We start from the raw sequence: 18,519 nt of genomic DNA on the forward strand, positions 1-18,519 counted from the left end.
TCCTTCAATAATGATCTTTCATTTTCTCTCTCCATTTTATTGGCTAAATGTCTTACTGTTTTGTTGGTACTTATTATATATTATGTATATTGATCCTTTTTTATATGTGTTGCAAAATATCGCAATACCAATTTTATTATCCAGCATGCCACCACACACACACAAGAAATACGTCTGACAAAGAGTTACTTTGATGGAATGAATAATAGAGGGTTAAGTCCTTATATTTCTAGAATTTTAGGAATTTAACCTACTCTTAAGAATTCAGAAAACTCCAAATATTTTTACCCCGTCTGTCATTTGCTTTTTAACCATCGAGGGAATCTTTTGTTACATGGTCTTTTGTTATAGCTTTACCTATTCAAATATATTCATCTTTCTTTTAATAGCGCTGGGGTCCAGTTCAGGCTTAGGTCCTTAAATCCTTAGGTCATTTCCTAATATTACACTATGCAAGCATTCTCATGGTGCCGGCCTTTCTCATGGAGTTTCTTGGATATTGCTTATACTTTTAATCCACATAAATGCCCGTGTGTACGTGGTGCGTGGACCCCCTCCTCCGCCCACCCTCCCTCACTCGGAATTCCATTTTGCTGTCTGATTTTCTTCGTGGCACTTACCACCTTGTGCCTTGCCATTTATTTTACCTGTTTTACTGTGCTTCTCTCCTGGCTGGACGTTCAGCTCTGTAAGGGCAATGACCTCTGTTTGCCCACTGCTGAACCCTCAATGTCAGAACAGTGCCTGGCACACAGCAGCCACTTAGTAGGTGTCCACTGAGTAGACAGCAGTTGTTCTAGTTCTTTGCTTTGCTGATTTGAAATCCCCTCTTTGGTAGCCTCTTTCTTCTATAGTTGTAACTTTTTTCCTCTCCTTTGGTTTTATAGTTTTCTTGAAAATCATCAATTTTCAAAGTCATGGACATCACGTTATATTCCAGTTCTCTTGAAATAGTTTCATATATGTGTTCGCGTTGCCTTCCTGAGTGATTCTTGTGATTTGCCCTTTACTGCTAGTCAGATTTGCCAACAGTTTGCCCGTACTGTTCTTTTCCGAGGACCAGTCTGTTCTTTGTTTCTGTTGCTGTGGCTGCTATCATTCCCATTCGTTTACCTTTGTTTTCAACTTTATTCATGTATTTCTTCTAGGCTATTTTCATTTATATGATTCTTTTTCAGCTTCTTAGGTAAACTTCTTAATTCATTGAGTTTTAGTCTTTCTTCTTTTGTCATAAACGAATTTAAGGTTTATATGTTCCTCAGTGCAGTTTTGATTACATATCATAGATTTCAAAAAGTAGGGCTCTCAGTGGGACTTGGTGGGGCATGGCTGTAACCCCAGTGACTCAGGAGGCTGAGGTGGGAGGATTACAAGTTTGAGGCCAACCTCTGCAACTTAGCAAGATCCTGTCTCAAAATATAAATAAAATAAAAGGGATGGGGATATAACTCAAAGTGCCTCTGGGTTGAATCCCCAGTAACTAACACACACACACACACACACACACACACACACACACACACAGTTTTTTGTTTGTTTGTTTATTTTCTGGTCCTCTTTGACTCAAAAGTTATTTAGAAAAGCAGTTTAAAATTGGCACATGCAAAGTTACTTTTTTTTATTTTCGTGTTTTTTTTTATTTTATTTGTTCACTTCAGATATTATTTCATTGAGAACTACAGCCGGGATCTGTACAATTTAGACACTTTAGATAGGAGACTTTCTTGCAGTGTGATATGGGGCATTTGAGGGAAAGGAATTTTATCTGTTTCTGGAATGTGTAGGAAGTTAAACCTACTAATCACATCTTCAGATCTTCCCTATTCTTCTTTGGAGGCAACTTGTCCCATCAAAACTGATTCATAATCCCCAAAGCCGTCTTTATTTTCTACCTTTACTCCTTGTGGTTTTAAGAATGTATTGTTTCATCTATTTTGTGGTCCTGTTGCTCAGACCGAGTAAAGTTTCATGATTTTGTGTCTTCCTGTAGGCCCTTGAGCAATATAAAGTGTCCCACTTTATTTAATATTTTTGCATTTTGTCTGAGACTCATATTGACTTCCCTACATTCTTTTTGTTACCATTTTGCCGGTTAAGTATTTTTTTCCATTTCTTTGATTTCAACCTTCCTTCATCAATTTGTTTTATGTTTATTACTTACAAATCTAGCATATGGCTAGATTTCTTTTTTTTTTACCCAATAAGATAATTGAATTTATTCATGTTATTAAATTGATTAATATGTTTGCTCTTACTATTGTCATCTTATGTCTCTAACTTATTGTACTTTTTTTCTCCTGTTTAATTTTTCCTTCCCTAACTCTTGCTAAATTAATTGGATTTTCTTTGTTCCTCCCTTCTCTCACACATACAGTGGCTTAAAAGGTCTGTATTTTATTTTTCTTCTAGAAATGGTTGTCCTTAAGTTAAAGATATTTCTCTATTCATGTTAAGAATTCAATGGTATCTAATTCCCAATAAGATGAACCCAGCATTAAGGATGTCTGTGTAGATATAGCTGTACTTGTTCTGCTTTTATCATCCCTGTTTCTTGGGTAGGCCTTCTTGCCCTTTCTCATATGACTTATTCTGGTATAGTTTTTATTTTGTTGGAGTAATTCCTCGAGTAATTTCTTTGAGAATAGGTAAGTGGGTGACATCCTATTTTAGCCCTTCTCTCTTTCACTTTGAGACCTGGCTGACTCATGGATCTCAGGGCTTTAACCCTTTTCCCTCAAGATCTGACATCTTGGCCCTGTAGTGCTCTAGCCATCAGTGAGGCGGAATCAGTCCGACGTTACCTGGTTCTCAACATCTTTTGTAGGGATTGTTGGACGCCAGCTCTCCTGATAGTATCCAGGCTGAGTTCGCCACTTGCCTAGGAGGGAGAATGCCACCTCCACAGAGCCCAGGCACATGTGGATGGGGGAGGCAAGGTGTCTGCACCAAGGACTGGAGGTTTCCTTTAGATGAAGATGCGGGTGTGGGAGCCCGAGGAGGCTGTGTAAGGCCTGGAGCACCGTAGTCCAAGAGGAGGGGAACCAGAGAGGCGAGGAGTTTGAGGCAAGGGATTCAAAGAATTTCTGGACACAGAATGTTGATGAAGAGTGGGTAGAGCCTTCAGGAATTTCTGTAATGAACAGACAAGCCATCTGCATGGCCAGCGGCTCCCAGAATAGTAAAGCCACGTAACTGAAGGTCACAAAGGGTACAGGGAGGAATTCTCAGTTCCCCATGACTTCCCCCTCTCCACATGGGTCTCTTTGGAAGCCTAGAGCATTCTTATATGCTTGGATTTCAGTCCCTTTGCTCTGAGTGTGTCTCCCTGCCCAGGCCACCCAGGTGAGGCCAGCATGGCTCCGATGACACTCCCACTCCTCAGGCTTCCTGGCCAGCTGGTGCTACTACAGATCTCTTCTGATTTGCATATTTCTCTTTTTATGTCAGTCGTGTTTGGGGGAGACGAGGTAGATGGATGGACTTAGTTGGCCATTTAGAACCTCACATGTGTATGGCATTTGCAGGTAGCCTGGATACTGGTATGGCTCGGCAGCTCTCTGACCGGTTGCTAATAAGGGGACCAGTGCTGTCAGTGAACAGTCATGCTGGCCTCATTCCCAGGGATCCCACAGAAAGAAGTCTCCCAGCTTCCATCCCATCCCACCCCCTCCAGAGACACACCCCTCATCCCCACCACATGACCTCATTGATTAAAATGATCCCATGACCTCACTCCATGGGTAAGACCAAGTCTGGCTCCTCCTCCAGTAAACCTTGGGCTCTGGCCCCTGCTGACTCCTCCCTCAGCAGCTGTGGCCACCCTTCCCTCCAGCCACTGGGACATCAGGCAATTTCTCCAATATTCCAGCCACTTGAGGGTTCTCTGTTTGAAATATCCTCCTTCCCTCTCTCTTTCCATCTCTCTCCCTATTTCACACATTCAGACACCATCAGAATCAACTGCTTCACCATGATCCCCTTAAGGGACTAAACCGAGGCTATCTTTTATCTTTGGTACCTACCACCCACCTGAACCAGCTTAGGCACTGAATGCACATCTGTTAAATGTGCTGCATTGGGGTCTAAAGAGACGCCATACAGTTGCTGTGTGTAAAACACCTGTTAGGGGTTGGGGATAGAGTCACACTGCCCCTGCCTGAGCTTCGTTAATTCTAAAAGGGCTTCCAGGTTGTCTCTGCGCATACTGAACGCCGTTATTTACCTTAAGAGAGCCACAACAAATGTGCTTTGGGTGTGCTGGAAGGCAGGACTCACGTCCCGTTTTGTGGGAGCTGGTTGAACCATGTGAGGGAGGATGGGCACGATTTGGTCAGGTAGACATAGTTGTGGGGGAAGGGAGTACATTCTGGGAAGAAGAAATTGCCTGAGCAAAAGACTCAGAGGTAGGAAATTGTGGATTGTTTGTGGAACAGTGTGTTCTGAGAAATCAGTGGGAGAAATAGAACATTTTATTAATAATTGCAACCTATTAGAGGGCATAAGGTCAGACTCGGAAATGATGGAAAACCATGGAGTTGTGAAGTTTGGGTGAGGGGCTGCCAGACTCGGGAAACGATAGATGGGAGCCAGGAAGCAAGTCCAGCCTCACCCCTGTGAGGTGGCGCCCTGCTACCTTTGGGCCTGGGGCAGGACTGCCTGGATTTGGTAGCGGCAGGTATGGAGGGGAGGGGACAGCAGAGGGACTTGGGTGACCTGTATATCCTGTAGGAATCAATAGTGAAAAGTGGTTGCCAAGCACTAACTATTTGAAGACTAGGTTAATGCAATGTCCCAGGCCTGTGTGCAGGTTACTCCAGGCCCAGAGGGTTGAGTTCCACTCTGGGACAAAGCGCATGGCAATTGTGCAGGGTGTCTCAAGTGCCAGGCATTGTTCTGGGTCATTTACGTGAGGTCATTAAAACCCTGGGAGGCACCTGTTGGTCTTAGCCTCCTTTTCAGGCACAGCAACTTACCAAAGTTGGAGAGGTCGTATGTAGAAGGATTGGGACTTGAACCCAGGTATCCTGGCCCTAGAAACCACATTCCAGCCATCATGCCACACTGCCTAGAGCAGACACAGTGAGCAGAGCCCAAAGAGCACAGCACAGAGGGGACATGCCATGCCATAGTCGACTAAAACGATTCCAGCTTTAGGAAGCACGTTCCTCTGTATTTTCTCACTTGGTCCTTAAAATAGCCTGCCAGGTTGATTATTGAAATCTGATGCTCACGCCTAGGCTTATTTATTCAGTAATCATTGAGCTCCTTCCCTGACCCAGGCTTCTGCTGGTCCTGATCATTCTGTTTTGTTTGGTGACTCGAGGAATACAATTTGGTCTTGCATCCATGATTATAGCTAATCCTCACCAATGCCCAAATTTGAGTCAGTTTCATGGGCCAGGTTAGTGTTCTCTTGCTGTGTAACAAATTACCTCTAATTTAGTGGCTTCCCACCAGATGCATTCATTGGCTCGGTTTCTAGGTCAGGAGTCTTTACAGAAGGGCTGGATTCTGCTCAGGGCTGACACGGAGGTCTCCATGGGCTAAGGTCTCAGCTGGAGGTTCTGGAGAAGATTCTGCTTTTCCAAGCTCATTCCTGTTGTTGGCATAACTCAGTTCCCTGTGGTTGTAGGACTGAGGTACTGCGGCTGCTGGTTGTTGGTGGAGTGGTTGCACTCGGCTTCCAGAAGCTGCTTCCAGGTCATTCCTCTATGGCCCCTTTATCTTCAAATCAGCAAGGGCACATTGAATCCTAATGATTCTAATCTCTCTGGTTTTCTCTTCTTAACTAGTCAGAAAAGACTCTTCTTTTAAAGGGCTTTCCTGCTTAGCTCAGGCTTAGATAATCTCCCCATTTGAAGATCTACTGTGCCCTAGAACAGAACCTAAACATCATGATCCTGGGGTGTATGCAGAACTGAACACCAGGGGGACTGAAACTTGTGAAGTTTCCCACCCAAAATAAAGGCAAAGAATAAGGCTCAGAGAAATTGAGTATTGGGTACAGGTAGCACATGGCAGGTTCCAGAGCCACTACACCAAACACGGGGGTCAGGCCCTGCACCAAGAAGAGCAGCTTGGGAGGAGTTGGGGACTTGGGTCTCCTGGTACCAGGCAGAAATTGTTCTGTGTCTAAAGAAGTTGACCAAGAAAACTCTTTGACCATGGCTTTCAACCACCTCCTGCAGGATTCGAGACACAAACCCAGCAGCCTGGAAGTAGTTCATGGAGCAGCCTCAAGAGATCCTGGCCAGGCAAGCTCTCCCCTCCAGAGGGCAGAGTGGTGTGTAAGAGGAGGCCGCAGCAACGTGGACATGAATGCTGGTTTCCAAAGAGAACAGCGTTTTAGTTTTGGTCACCGGAAGTGGTGCCTTCAGCACAGGTAGGAGACAGCAATGCCTGGAGGTGCTTGCTGGGCGCCATTTTGATGAAGCATGAGCTTGCTTTCATTCTTCTTAAAATGTTTGTTACTGCTGTGATTATCATTGCCTCCCTTGTGCCTCTGGGGAGCTCTGGGAGCTCTCAGAACTGCTTGTTCAAGAGGGTGAGCCCTCAGGTGCCAATCCTGCCACTTCTCCATGTTGTCTCCCCAAACTGCTGTCCTGTTGCCCCCAGTTCAACAGCCTTCATCCTTTGCCTGGACACAACAAAGCCTCTCATGGATCCAGGCCTGCCCATGCCTCTGTCCAACACCTGCTTTCCAGAGCCTCTTCCTCTCCTGCCCTCCCCCACCCACCCACTGCCCAGTCAGAGGAGGTCAGTATCCCCTGAAGGCAGGAGATCAGCTCCCCAGACCCCACTGTTGGAAGAATTGGAAGGTCATTAGTAGTGGTCCTCAATCCTAGCCATGTGTCAACATCACATGGAGAGTTCCAGAAATTCCAGTACCTGGGCCCCAGCTCCAAAGATCTAACTTGGATTGGCCTGGGAATATATATAGTTAAATATATATTTAGTGCCTCAGATAGGTGGTGTGGTCAGGCTGTGATTCTGGTTAGGTGTACGGTATTAAAAAGCTTTTGGGGTCAGGATCAAGTCCTTGGGTGTTTGGTGTGGAATGCATTAGAATTACCTGGGGAACTAATTTTTTTAAAAAAAGAAGAAAATAGGGCAGAGTGAATCCCCCAGACACCCATGCCCTCAGACTTCAGGGGCTTGGGCTGCAAGAATCTGCCTTTGGATTCTTGTGTAGCTAAAGTTGGAAACTTGGAGATTCTTCCAGAGGCTCTGGAGATGTCCCTCCTGGTCTATGCTTGGGTCTGTGGGCATAGCTGTGTGGTCCAAGGGGAATTTCCCAACCTGACTGGCTGTGAACAGTGACTCATCCTGTCCCTTGAGAGCAGAAATCTTCTCACTATGCATAGGGGCCGGGGCCTCAGGTGCCTCAGAGGTGGCATCTCTGTGGCTGCGTGGACTGTGGAGTAGGACCAGGACCTGGGCTTCTGCCCACTCTCTGCAGCACACCTGGACCCAGCAGACCCAGGCCTTGATCAGAGTTCTCCCACAGAGGTAGAGAGCAAGCATCCCCTGGATCCCTAGGAAGAATTGGGCATTTGAGCCCCGTTTTGGTGCTTGATAGTACAGCCTCTCTCCAAGTTCAAATCCCAGCTCTGACAGTTTGTACAGTATTTATTGGTGCAGGTGCTCCTCTTTGTGTCTCAACTTTCTTACTTAAAAAGTGAGGCTAGCAGTGGCAGTGGCCCACAGGGGCGACGTGCAGGTAAGGCCCATGGGACAGGACCAGACATGTAGCAAGGACTCCCCACTTTCCCACCACCATCTAACACCGGTGCAGACAGGCAGGCCACCATTCTTCCTGTGACACATCTGCTATGCTCTACCACCTGGTCCCAGGGCAGGTGAAGTCGAGGGATCAGCCCTTGCTGCCCACAGGGCCTGGCACTTTACAGATGAGTCTGAGTCCTGCAGAGAACCTAGGGAGGTGGGTCCTGTTGCTCCTTGTGTACAGATTAAGAAACAGCACAGAGATGATCAGTACTTGAAAGACAGTCACACAGCTACAAGGAGCAGAACCTCTGGCTACATAAGACCCAATACTTTTTTCCTCCACCAGATTCTTCCTGAAGAAAGGCAGCTGTAATTCAAAGATGGCCCTCCCCTAGTCATATCTACATTTTAGTAGGAATAGCCCATAATGAACAGTCCCTTGGCATTACGTACTTTTCCTTTCCTTGTACTTCAATTTGTTTGTCTCCTTCTGTGTCCATCACAGTGAACTCTGTGGGCTCCTCTCCTGACAGTCTCAGGGCAGGGTCTGCATTACTCCTCAGCAGCATCCTCGGAAGGATGCAGGCATAACTCTGGGGGAACTGCCCTCAGGGGTCCTCCCCAGACCAGGCACTTGCTCTCCCCTACTTCACCCCAACTCTGGTTTGTCTACTTGGGCTCTGCCAGCTGCAGGGGGCATCTGTGGAGGAGCAGGAAATGAGCTGTCAGTTCCAGCTAGAAATCTGACCCCCACTCCTTCCCGTGCTCTTCCTGGGGAAGAAAGCAGCCATGATTAATGGGGTGCTGACTCCGTACTGCTGGGGGACCCAGGTGATCGTGGGCTATGGCTGCCCACTGGCCCGTCTGTGGAGGTGCAGGGTGCTGGCCCAGGCCAGCAGGTGTACTACTGGGAAGGGAGAGATCCATCATCACCACCCAAGGCCTAGGGACCGCTGTGTTCCCTGTCAACCGAGGGTAGGAGGACATGGGGACACTGCCCCTGTTCAGAAGGTACCTGAACTGGGGCTTTCTCCAGAATAAATGTGACTTCTGATTGAGTGACTAGAGGACAAAGGTAATTCAAAAATAGACATGGAAGCATTTTTCTTAGCAGCCAACATCTCTGCTAGTAGTCTTCAAGCTTTTGTTGTCTGAGAAGCCATTTTTTAAAAGTCAGATCTTGCCTGGAATGTCAATGTATAAAACAAGTTAATGTGGCAGAGTATTAATATTCAACTATTCTTTAAGTTCAAATCTTTCTCATGTACTTATTATGACAATATATTCATGGTATAATAACTCTGATACATAAAAACATTGAAATATGAATCCACAAACTGCTTTGTGGACCAAATCCAGACTGCCACCTGATTTTGTAAATAAAGTTTTATTGGAACACATTCATTTATATGTTATCCATGGCTGCTTGAGATTGTCTGTCCCTTGTAGCAAGAACTATTTGCTATTTGGCCTTTTACAGATAAAATTTGCTGACCTGTGTCCTAGATAACCATTGTATTACTCTACTAGCCACAACATCCAGTGTTCCTCTTCTCTCTCTTGTTTTGCTTGGCTTGGCTGCACAGTGTTAAGGAATTCTAAGTCACATCAATACCACTGTGAATTTTCAACCGCATACCTTTTAGCTACAAGGTGGTCTTCACTACATATCATCCAGGTATCCAGGGAGGGGTAGAAGAGAGTTCTGGTGTGCACCACTGACTGTCTCCAACAATTGCTTGAATCCCTTCTTATTACAATCAGAAAGCAGACAGGAAGCCCCAGAATCATCTATGACACCTGTGTGAGAATCCTTGAAATACATTCTCTTATCATTGAACACTTCAGTGTATTCTTGCTTGTGTGTTTTAACGCAAGCAGACGTAGTCCTGAATTTCAACAGCACAAAGATGCCCAGTAAAAAGCTGAAACCCAGTTTATCTTTCTGAAGACCCATTTCAACCCTGAAGTTCAAGATCTACCCAGACCTTAGTGCAGGGTCTGCCCTTACTCCGGCAGCGTCCGCCGGCTGGCTACATGCAATGGGCTACAGCGGACCATGGAACGCGTTTGGATATGCAGGTCCGTTTTCTGTTACCGTGTTAATAGGAGTCAGACTATATTTTTAGGGTAAAATTCTCATGTATCAACTGAAGAACTTCTGAAATAGCTCCATGGAACACAATTTGAAAACTTCCCTTCAGCAAATATTGGGGGTTGTTTTTTTTTAATGAAGACTTCTTTAGTTTTTTATTGGTGCATAATAATCACACATAATAGTGGGTTTCACTGTGGCATATTTATAATGTAATTTAATTAATTTCATTCCTCAGTGTCCCCCCCCCTTGCCTTCCCTTCCTCTCTCCCCTAACCCCTTTCCTTTACCCTGTTGATCTCCCTTCCATTTTCATAAGATCCCTTTTTTCCCCCAAAACATACGACCCTCGACTTTCTGAGGCTGATTTCTTTTGCTTAATATGCTGCCCTCTCGTCCCATCCACTCTCCTGCAAATGATGTAATTTAGGGCTGAATAAAAGCCCGTAGTGTATATATACTACATTTTCTTTCCGTTGATGGGCACCCAGGCTGAGTCCATAGCGTGCGTGGCTATCGTGAATTGCTATGCTGTGCACATGGGATGCAGATATTGGTAGAGTGTGCTGACTTGAGTTCTTCTGGATGAATCCCAAGGAGTTGGATCATGGGTGGTTCCCTTCCTGGTCTTTTGAGGAACCTTCATTGGTATTTCCATAGTGGTTGTATTACTTTATGTTTCCATCTACAGTGTACGAGAGTCCCCCCCACCACCACCACATTTCATTGCTTCAGGATAGCAGAGGAGGAGAGAGGGAGAGATGGCGGAGGGGAGGGGAGAGCTCAGGCTGTTGGCAGGAATCACTGGACAGCTTGGGGAGGGGTGGGGAGGAGTCCCTAGTGAGAAAAGATTTCAGGCAACACAGAGGCCACTTGAGCTCCTGCTGCGGCTTGTGATGTATTTGGCCATTGGCAAGACCTAAACTCAGCTCCCTGGTTACTTTGATGACTTACAGCTCTCAACTTGGAAGAAATGGCACAGAGGAGAATGGGAAAGCCTAGACCATGCTCAGAGAAACAGGGCATGAAACAGGAGCCTAGAAGTCTCTTCCAATGGCCACTCCAAGGACCTGGGCAGCCATTCAGCAGACCCAAGTGTGGGTCGGGGGAGAGGGAGAGACCCCAGAGGGGACAGGGCGGGTTAGCACGCTGAGCCAGGGGCCTCACTGGAGGACCTGTGCGTTGGGCAGTTGAGGTGACTGGATTGGGACCAGCGTCAGGGGAGGTGGTGCCGAGATGGGCAGAGGTGTGAGGCGTTGGAGGCGAAGCTCACAGAGCCAGGCGTGAAACCCAGGAGTCCCAGCTCCCTGGTCCCCTGCCCTCCCCTCAGCGGTGCCATGAGGGAGAACCAGGCCTGGTGGCTTTGGGTGACTCTGGGCTGGAGGAGGCCTCAAGGGGATTAAAAAAAAAAAAAGCCCCAGTCTTTTCTGAGGTTTCGCTGCTCGCCCCATAGAAAAGGGACATTTTTAGATTTTAAAGGGATAACCTCCTTTTTTTCTTATTTACATAGCCCTGTTTGTTTATGTAGTCCTTTAAAAATAGCAGATGTGCGCTAAGCTTAGTGCTCTCTCTCCCAGCACCAGCGGCAGAGCCACTGTGTGGGGAGAAACACCTTTTTATCTAAGAGAGGGACAGCCTTGTTCCCAAGGACAGATGGGAGCAAAACAGGACAGGTAGGAAGTTTCGTGGTTTTTCATGTCGCTTCTCCAAAATAGCCACACTCTGCCTCCCACTTCCTGCCTGGCTCGTCGCAGAGTAGACTTTCTCCTTCAGAGGACTCGTGTTCTGTGAGTTCTCAGAGAGGCTCCAAGTGAGTTGTCAACAAGCAAACACGCTCGACCCTGAAGACCTTGAGCTTGGTGTGGAGGCCCCATTTCAGACTTGAACTACTGGGTTTGCAGTCTGGCTCTGCTGTGTGGCCTTGGGCAAGGTACTTCACCTCTCTGTGCTAAAGCTCTAAGAGGGGGATAACAACTCTAGCTCTATCAAGAAGATTACATGCAGGAATATGTCTCAAGGGTTTAGATCAGTATGGGCACATAGCAACTCTTAATATATCTTTTAATAAAAAGTAACAATATTGTCAGTATCTCTCTACTACCTGGACAACTGTACCAGCTTCCAACCACTTTCCCTTCCCTAGCTTGTATATTCCAGCCCTTTCCTCATCCCAGACCATGCTGCCCCCTGCTGAAAATCCACCCTTGCTTCCAAGCCTAGGGCAGGAGCCGGCAGACTTACCCTAGATGGCCACCTAGTAAATATTTTAAGCTTTGTTAGCTATATAGTGTCTCTTGTGACTTTGCTGTCGCAGCATGAAAGCAGCCATAGACAACCTGTAAAGACAGCCATGGCAGTGTTCCAGAGCGACCTTAGGTGCAAACACAGGCACCGGCTGCTCTTGCCACCCCTGACCTGCAGGAGGAATGCGAACCCTGAGCTCAGCATTCCGGTGCAGCGCTTTCCGTGGCTCCCGCCTCTTCCTCCTCCTTTCTCCCTGTGCACGTGCTGTTCCCTCCTAGACTCCCACTCCCTGTCCCCGCCTGCCCCTCCTCCATAGCACCAGGAGCCCCTGCTCTGGGGTCCTGTGGAACCTCCCTCTGTTTCAGCTCTGGATCATGCACAGGCCTGGACTTCCACCCTCGGGGGCTCCCATCCATCAGGGATTCTCCTGCAGTTCTCGGAACCCCAGTGGCACACTGTGGGGGTTCCTCAGGGCGCACAGTGAGCCCTCAGGGAGTTCACGGTCTGGGGAGGAAGCTGGGGTGTGAGTGGCGAAGAGCCATCCGGCAACCCAGGCGGGAAACGACAGGCCGTGTGTCTGTTGGGGATGCCCGTGACGCCTGGTGTTTCTGAGCTTCATGGACAAGAGAAGGCATTTGAATTTGGGCCACTGAGGGCAGGACAGAGGGCCAGCAGGTGGGCTTTCCATGCAGGGAAATGCCTGGCTATGGCTGCTGAACAGGTAGAGCCTAGACCTGAGGGCAGGGTCCATGAGTAGGATGCTGAGGGGGTTTAGATTTTGTCTGAATTTGCCAAAATTTCTCCAAGCATGGTCCACAACTCTTCCTGAAACAGAGTTACCTGGGGTATTTCCTGAACATATAGACTCCATATTTTCCTGAACATATAGACTCGGGTCCTGTCCCGACTGGAGGTCAGGAGGCCAAAAGGGGTTGAGGCCACAGTCTGGAGGAAGAAGAAGATTGTGCTTCCTATAAATATCTTTCAGATCAATGTTACCTGTAGGAAGCAGGTGAACGGGCCTCTCCTTCCAGACTGGGGAGAGGCGAGGCAGGGATGAATAATCCTCTTGGAGAGCAGAGGAGGACTCCCAAGCTCAGACATGGCAGGGGACTTAGCCAGCACGCACTGTGGTTGCAGATACGGAGCCAACTCATTCTGGAACAGACTTCCTCTCACAGTCTTTGGCAGGGATGGTCCCTGTGGTGCCACAGGTAGAAGAGGGCTGAGCCTGGTGCATGCCCCGGGTCCCTACAGCCTGGTGCACAGTGGTTGATTGGTGATCGTTGAACAGATGAGGGAAGGGGCCGTGGGCAGCAAGGGCATGGGGCACTGGGAAGGATGAGGGAAGGAGAGGGGATCCGGAGGTGGCTCTGGGGTTGCAATCCTGAAAGTTCAAGAAAGGAAGGTCCCCACGCAGAGGGAGAAAGCAAGTGAGTTTGGTGCTAAGCGCGCTGACTTGAGAGGCCAGTGGCCCCACTCTAGCCAAGGTGTCCAGCCACCGGAGACACGGGACAGGAATAAGGGAACAGGCAGGCCACATGTGCAGCTCTGGGGGCAGCCAAGAAAACCCAGCACAAAATGCAGAGACACGGAGGATCAAGGACCAAAGCCCGAGGACAGAGCACCCCCACCTGGAGTGAAAGCGAAGGGCTCAGAGAGGCGGGAGCAGAGCAGGGTGCGGGGGCCCCACCGAGGCAAGGAGACGTGTGCTGCAGGTCGCCGCGGGACTTAGGTTAGCCCTTCTTTACAAGAAAGCCAGCCAGCCTAAGAGGGAGCATGCCGCGGGTAAATAAAAATGTCCATCCCAATAAAACCAAAGTCACGAGTTTCTGTTTTCCTAAGACGCGTGCTCCAGGCCAGCCAGGGTGCAGGTTGAGCGGGCGAGGGCGAGAACTGGACGTGCCTGTCCCGCCTGTCAGGACAGGCCCTGCCATCCCGTGTCTGTCCAGGCTCTGTGAGCACATGTCCTCGGGCTCACCTTGTCCACCTCTCCTCCTCAGCACCCAGCTCCCCCGCTGTCCCTCTCCATTCATTCAGCAGACAGTCGTCCTGGGGAGCAAAGCATGTTCAGAGGGACTCAGGCAAGGCCCCACCCAGCCATGTCCACGAGCCACCCACCAGAGAGCTTGAAACCCAGAGATTCCTGGACTCGCAAGTTCAAGGTGCCCCAAAGAGAGTGCAGCCAGCCGCCTTGTCCGAGCGGCCTCTCTGTGGCCAGCTGTGTAACTTTGCTGTTGTGGAACAGTTTGGCCTAGGCTAGGGGGACACGGAGGTCCAGCTGTCTGGGTATTCCCCCTAATCAGGCTCTAAAACTATGGCATCTGAACATCCTCCCTATTGACCTCCTGCCAGCTTCTCCCTCTGTGGGTCCCACTCTGTCCCAACTCCTGACACACACGCTGGTGACAGTGATACCCTGCCATACTATCATCTGCCCTCAGAGAAGTGAATCAGCCTTAAATTCAGTTCTGCTTAGACACAAGGTACCAAGCACCATCCCAAGTGATAAAATGTGACACCTGCCTCTTGGAGTTACCTTCTACTAGGAAAATAGACATAACACACACACACACACACACACACACACACATAGACACACTATTTTGTGAATTATCAAAAATATAAATATATGTAAAACAAACATATGTGACGAGATAACACCCAGGAAAGGAATCAGGGGTTCCAGGGCTGGTGAGTTGTGGTGGTTTTTAAGTCAGATGGTCAGGGTGGACCTAGAAGGGTGGTGTCAGAGCTCAGAGCTGAGGGAGGGGAGGGACTGTCACTGTGGGTGGTTGGGCAGAGTGTTTGGGTGGAGGAAGGGTCCTGTTTGGGAAAGGCAGGAGGCTACTGTGACCGGAGGGTGAGGTGGGGCGCAGGGGAGAGAAGGCCAGACAGGAGGGAGGGCAGATCAGCACAGCCTCGGGCAGAGGCCAAGGAGGAGTCCGAATGGCCTGCCCTGGCTGCTGTGTGGAGACCATTGCAGGAGGTTATGCTGTCACCAGAAGGTGATGTCCTAGACCCGGGCAGTAACTGCAGAAGCTGCAGACAGCAGCTGGATTCCGGCTGTCGTCTGAGAGCCAGCCAGCACCCCACAGTGAGAAATGGGATGTGAGCCATTAGAGAAAGTTTGGAGAGGAGAGCCCGCTGACATTCCCAGGACTCATTCCTAGGGTAGTCAACTTCCCCAGCCTCCATTTGCTCATCTGTAAAATGGGGCATTTGGATAGATACTGCCAGATTGCTTCTGGGAATGTGGCATATGGAAAGCTCACTGTTTGGGCTCAGGTCCCTGGGGGCTGTGGTGACTGGGGAAGGCTTTGAGGAGGTGGGGTGGACTATGTGCTTAGGAAAGGAGTTAGACCAGGTACAACCCACAGAGAAAGGGGGAGAAAGAAGCAACCAGGCAGAGGGTGGCGAGACCCAGGAGTGGCGCCCACAGAGTGGCGGGCAGTGATGTGGCTGGAGCACTGGCCTGGGCAGGTGGGCAGAAGCCAGTGTACAGGGAGGGGCACACCAGCTCCCCAACACTAAGCCCTTTAGAAGAGACCAGCAGGTTGGGGCCCGAGCATATTTTGGAAACAGTGAGGCCCTCAATTTTGAGCATTTTCAGATGGACATGCTCAGGCAGGAAGGAGCAGGCCTGGCTCCCAGCCGGGGAGAGTTAACCTCCTGGCCCAGCATTGCATAACCACAGAGTCTACCAAGTGCAAGGAGACTCTTCTGTGTGGCAGCCAGAGTGGCAAGCCTGGTGGCTCTGGGCTCTGGCACTGTCCCGCAGCGGAACAAACAGCCCTCCCTTCCCAGATAATGGCCCTCATTGAGCATTGTGTCCATGGCCAGCACCCAGCACTGGGCAGCTCAGCCTGGGTAAGTTTCCTCTCTTGGCTGCTTAGCCAAATATTTACACTGCGCCTTTCTAGTAAGACGGTTCCTAGGAACCAGCCGGCAGCGCGAGCCGGAGACCCTGCTCCCAGCTGGGGCAGGGCTGCACACACCCAGCATGTGAGCCTGGCCCGGCCATTGCCTGCCGGGACACTGTCGTAAAGGAAGACACTCGGCTAGAAGCTGCTGGAAGGCCTGCCCATCTCCAGAGTCACTGGCATCTTAACAGAAGAGTGAGCTCCATTTTGTTATCAAGCAGGAGTAGAACCGGGCTGGTCCATCCTGCCTCCCACAGGGCCTTTGCCTCAGGAAGGGGAATGTGTGATTTGAGGAAGATGAAGATTAGAGTCTGAATCCTGCCTCCTTGGACCAAGTCTTCTCCTGCGCTGCTGGTGTCAGAAAACACGCCATCCCTCTCTGAGTGTGTCTTTCGGCAGAAGGGAAGGGGCACGGGAGCTGCCCTCTGCAGCATCTGGACCCCTCCAAGGGACCCATGCTGTCAGAGGAAGGTCTGAGGAAACGGGCAGGAAAAGACCTCAGAAGCTGTCTCTGCCCACGGTCTGCCAGGGGTTGTCCTGGAGAGAAAGGGTCAGAAGGGTTCCGTGAGGTTCTGGGGACAGAATCAAAACAAGTGAGTGCAAATCACATGTCTCACTAATAGGAAGATTCCTCAAACAATAGGCCCCCTGGCTACTTTAACCCAAAACACACGTACGCTTTGACCCATGGTCCCACTTCTGGGAATCTGGGATATGGAACAATAGCACCAGTCTGTGAAGATATGTGTACAAAGGATGTTGATTGCAAAATTCTAGCAGGGAAAAATTAGAAAAACTCCAAAAACTCAATAGTAAGGAGATTTTTGAAAGTGTTAGATCCAAACCAGGACAGTTAGCTAGGACAACAGACATACTTTATGTCTGTTTTGAAAGGTAGTATGGTACACTGGCTAAGAACACAGGGTCTGGAGACAGACTGGCTGGGTTCTAGAGTCCACCACTTACAAACTACTTTGTATGGCTTTTCTGACTATCCGTCTCCTCTTCAGTAAAAGTAGAGATTATAATAGTGTTTTCCCTATAGACTTGTTTGGAGGAATCACTGAGTCAATGTATATGACATGATTATAACTGTGCCTGGTACATAGTAACTGCTAAAAATAATTTGGTCTTTGACCTAGAAAGACTGTCTGACAAAAGCCAGGTGCAGAGGAATGTACACAGGGTGATTTCTATAAAAATAACTATTTTTTTATAAAAACAAAAAAATGACCCTCAGTCTTAACCCTATCCTCCAAAGAAAGAAAGAAAAGAAGATAGAGAGGAAGAAAGGGATGGCAAAGCAATTGCTGCTGCCCCAGGTGTTAGTGGCCTCCTGACCGTAGACTTAAGGAAGACCTGAGTCTCATAGGAGACCAAGACAAAGCCTTTGGAGGTTCCTTCAAGCCCTGAGACTCTGCAACTTTATGGGGCCACCTTGGTAACCTCAAAGCACATCCTATCCTCACGTGTGACAGAATGGAATAGCCTACCTTTTGCAAGATTATATGCCAGTTTCTTTCTGCAGGTAGGGAACAAAGGCATTGGTTGGTGGCTTGGTTTTAGGGGAAAGCTCCTTTCTCTGATGGCAGTCATTGGTGGGATGACATGGTTCCAGGGCGGATTCTCCAAGTAACAACCTAGCTTAGCTCAGTTTATGTGAGCTTCATCAAGAAACCATGCCATGCCCCATTGGAGATGGGTGCCACTTTGGTCATTCACACCATGCTCAGATACACCTCTCAGTGTCATGGGCTCCGGGAACAGAGGGGTCCGTAACAGGCTGAGAAGACCCCAGCTGGGGTGCGGCTGTTGTAGAAATCAGAACCACTTCTTCCACTTTGGATAGAACCACTCAAGATGGGTCCAGAGTGTTACAAGCAAAGAAAAATACATTCGGTAAAGGGATCCTGGAGTTATTTCTGTATTTAATACATATGTAAGAATTTTGAAGTATTTTAACCAAACAACTTCAAAATAGATGGTCATATAATAAACACCAGCAAACTCATCCATACAGCGGAGGCCCCAGCACACCCTCCACGATCTCAGGCCCCTCCCCCCTTCCCAGAGGCGGCCAGCATCCTGAACTTGCAGTTATCATCCTGCAGTTATTTTCTGGCTCCTACTATGTACCAGGCAGAGTCCTGGGCGCTAGGTTTAGCCTGCCTCACAGGACTGCCATGGAGCTGGGTACAACCCCATCCCATCTCTCTCTGCCAATGGTTCTGTCCTATGAGATTCCTTCAGTGAGATCCAGTCTTTGGTCACATCTAACTGTCCCCACCATCTGGGGCAATGAGAGAAGCAAGTCTGGGAACCCAACACCCACCCTGTCTTTAGCTTTAGGGTCTTGGGCTAGGCCCTTCTCCTCCTGGGACCCAGTGTCATCTGTCCAATGTGGGTTTGACCCAGGGGCTGCTGCAGTCCTTCCAGATCTGCTCCTTCCGTGGTGCGGTGGTCAACCCGGCCTGGCCCAGGGTGTGACTCCAAGCACTCTCTAGGAACTGGAGGTGAGAACGAGCATCC

General features: G+C 48.8%; 1 protein-coding gene across 4 annotated transcripts in view; it reads left to right on the top strand.

The window, feature by feature from the left end:
• Nucleotides 1-18,519, top strand: part of Hivep3 (HIVEP zinc finger 3) — a 490,457-nt gene that overhangs the window by 389,519 nt on the left and 82,419 nt on the right. For all 4 annotated transcript variants that reach the window (XM_046468682.2, XM_046468680.2, XM_046468681.2 and 1 more), the window contains one exon: nucleotides 6,189-6,382. The gene's annotated coding sequence lies outside the window, so the exon portion shown is untranslated. The remainder of the gene's footprint in view (nucleotides 1-6,188; nucleotides 6,383-18,519) is intronic.

The sequence above is a fragment of the Marmota monax genome, unplaced genomic scaffold (genome assembly GCF_021218885.2).
Source record: "Marmota monax isolate L192 unplaced genomic scaffold, Marmota_monax_Labrador192_F-V1.1 WCK01_AAM20220418_F8-fsc00008, whole genome shotgun sequence".
NCBI classification, from domain to species: domain Eukaryota; kingdom Metazoa; phylum Chordata; class Mammalia; order Rodentia; family Sciuridae; genus Marmota; species Marmota monax.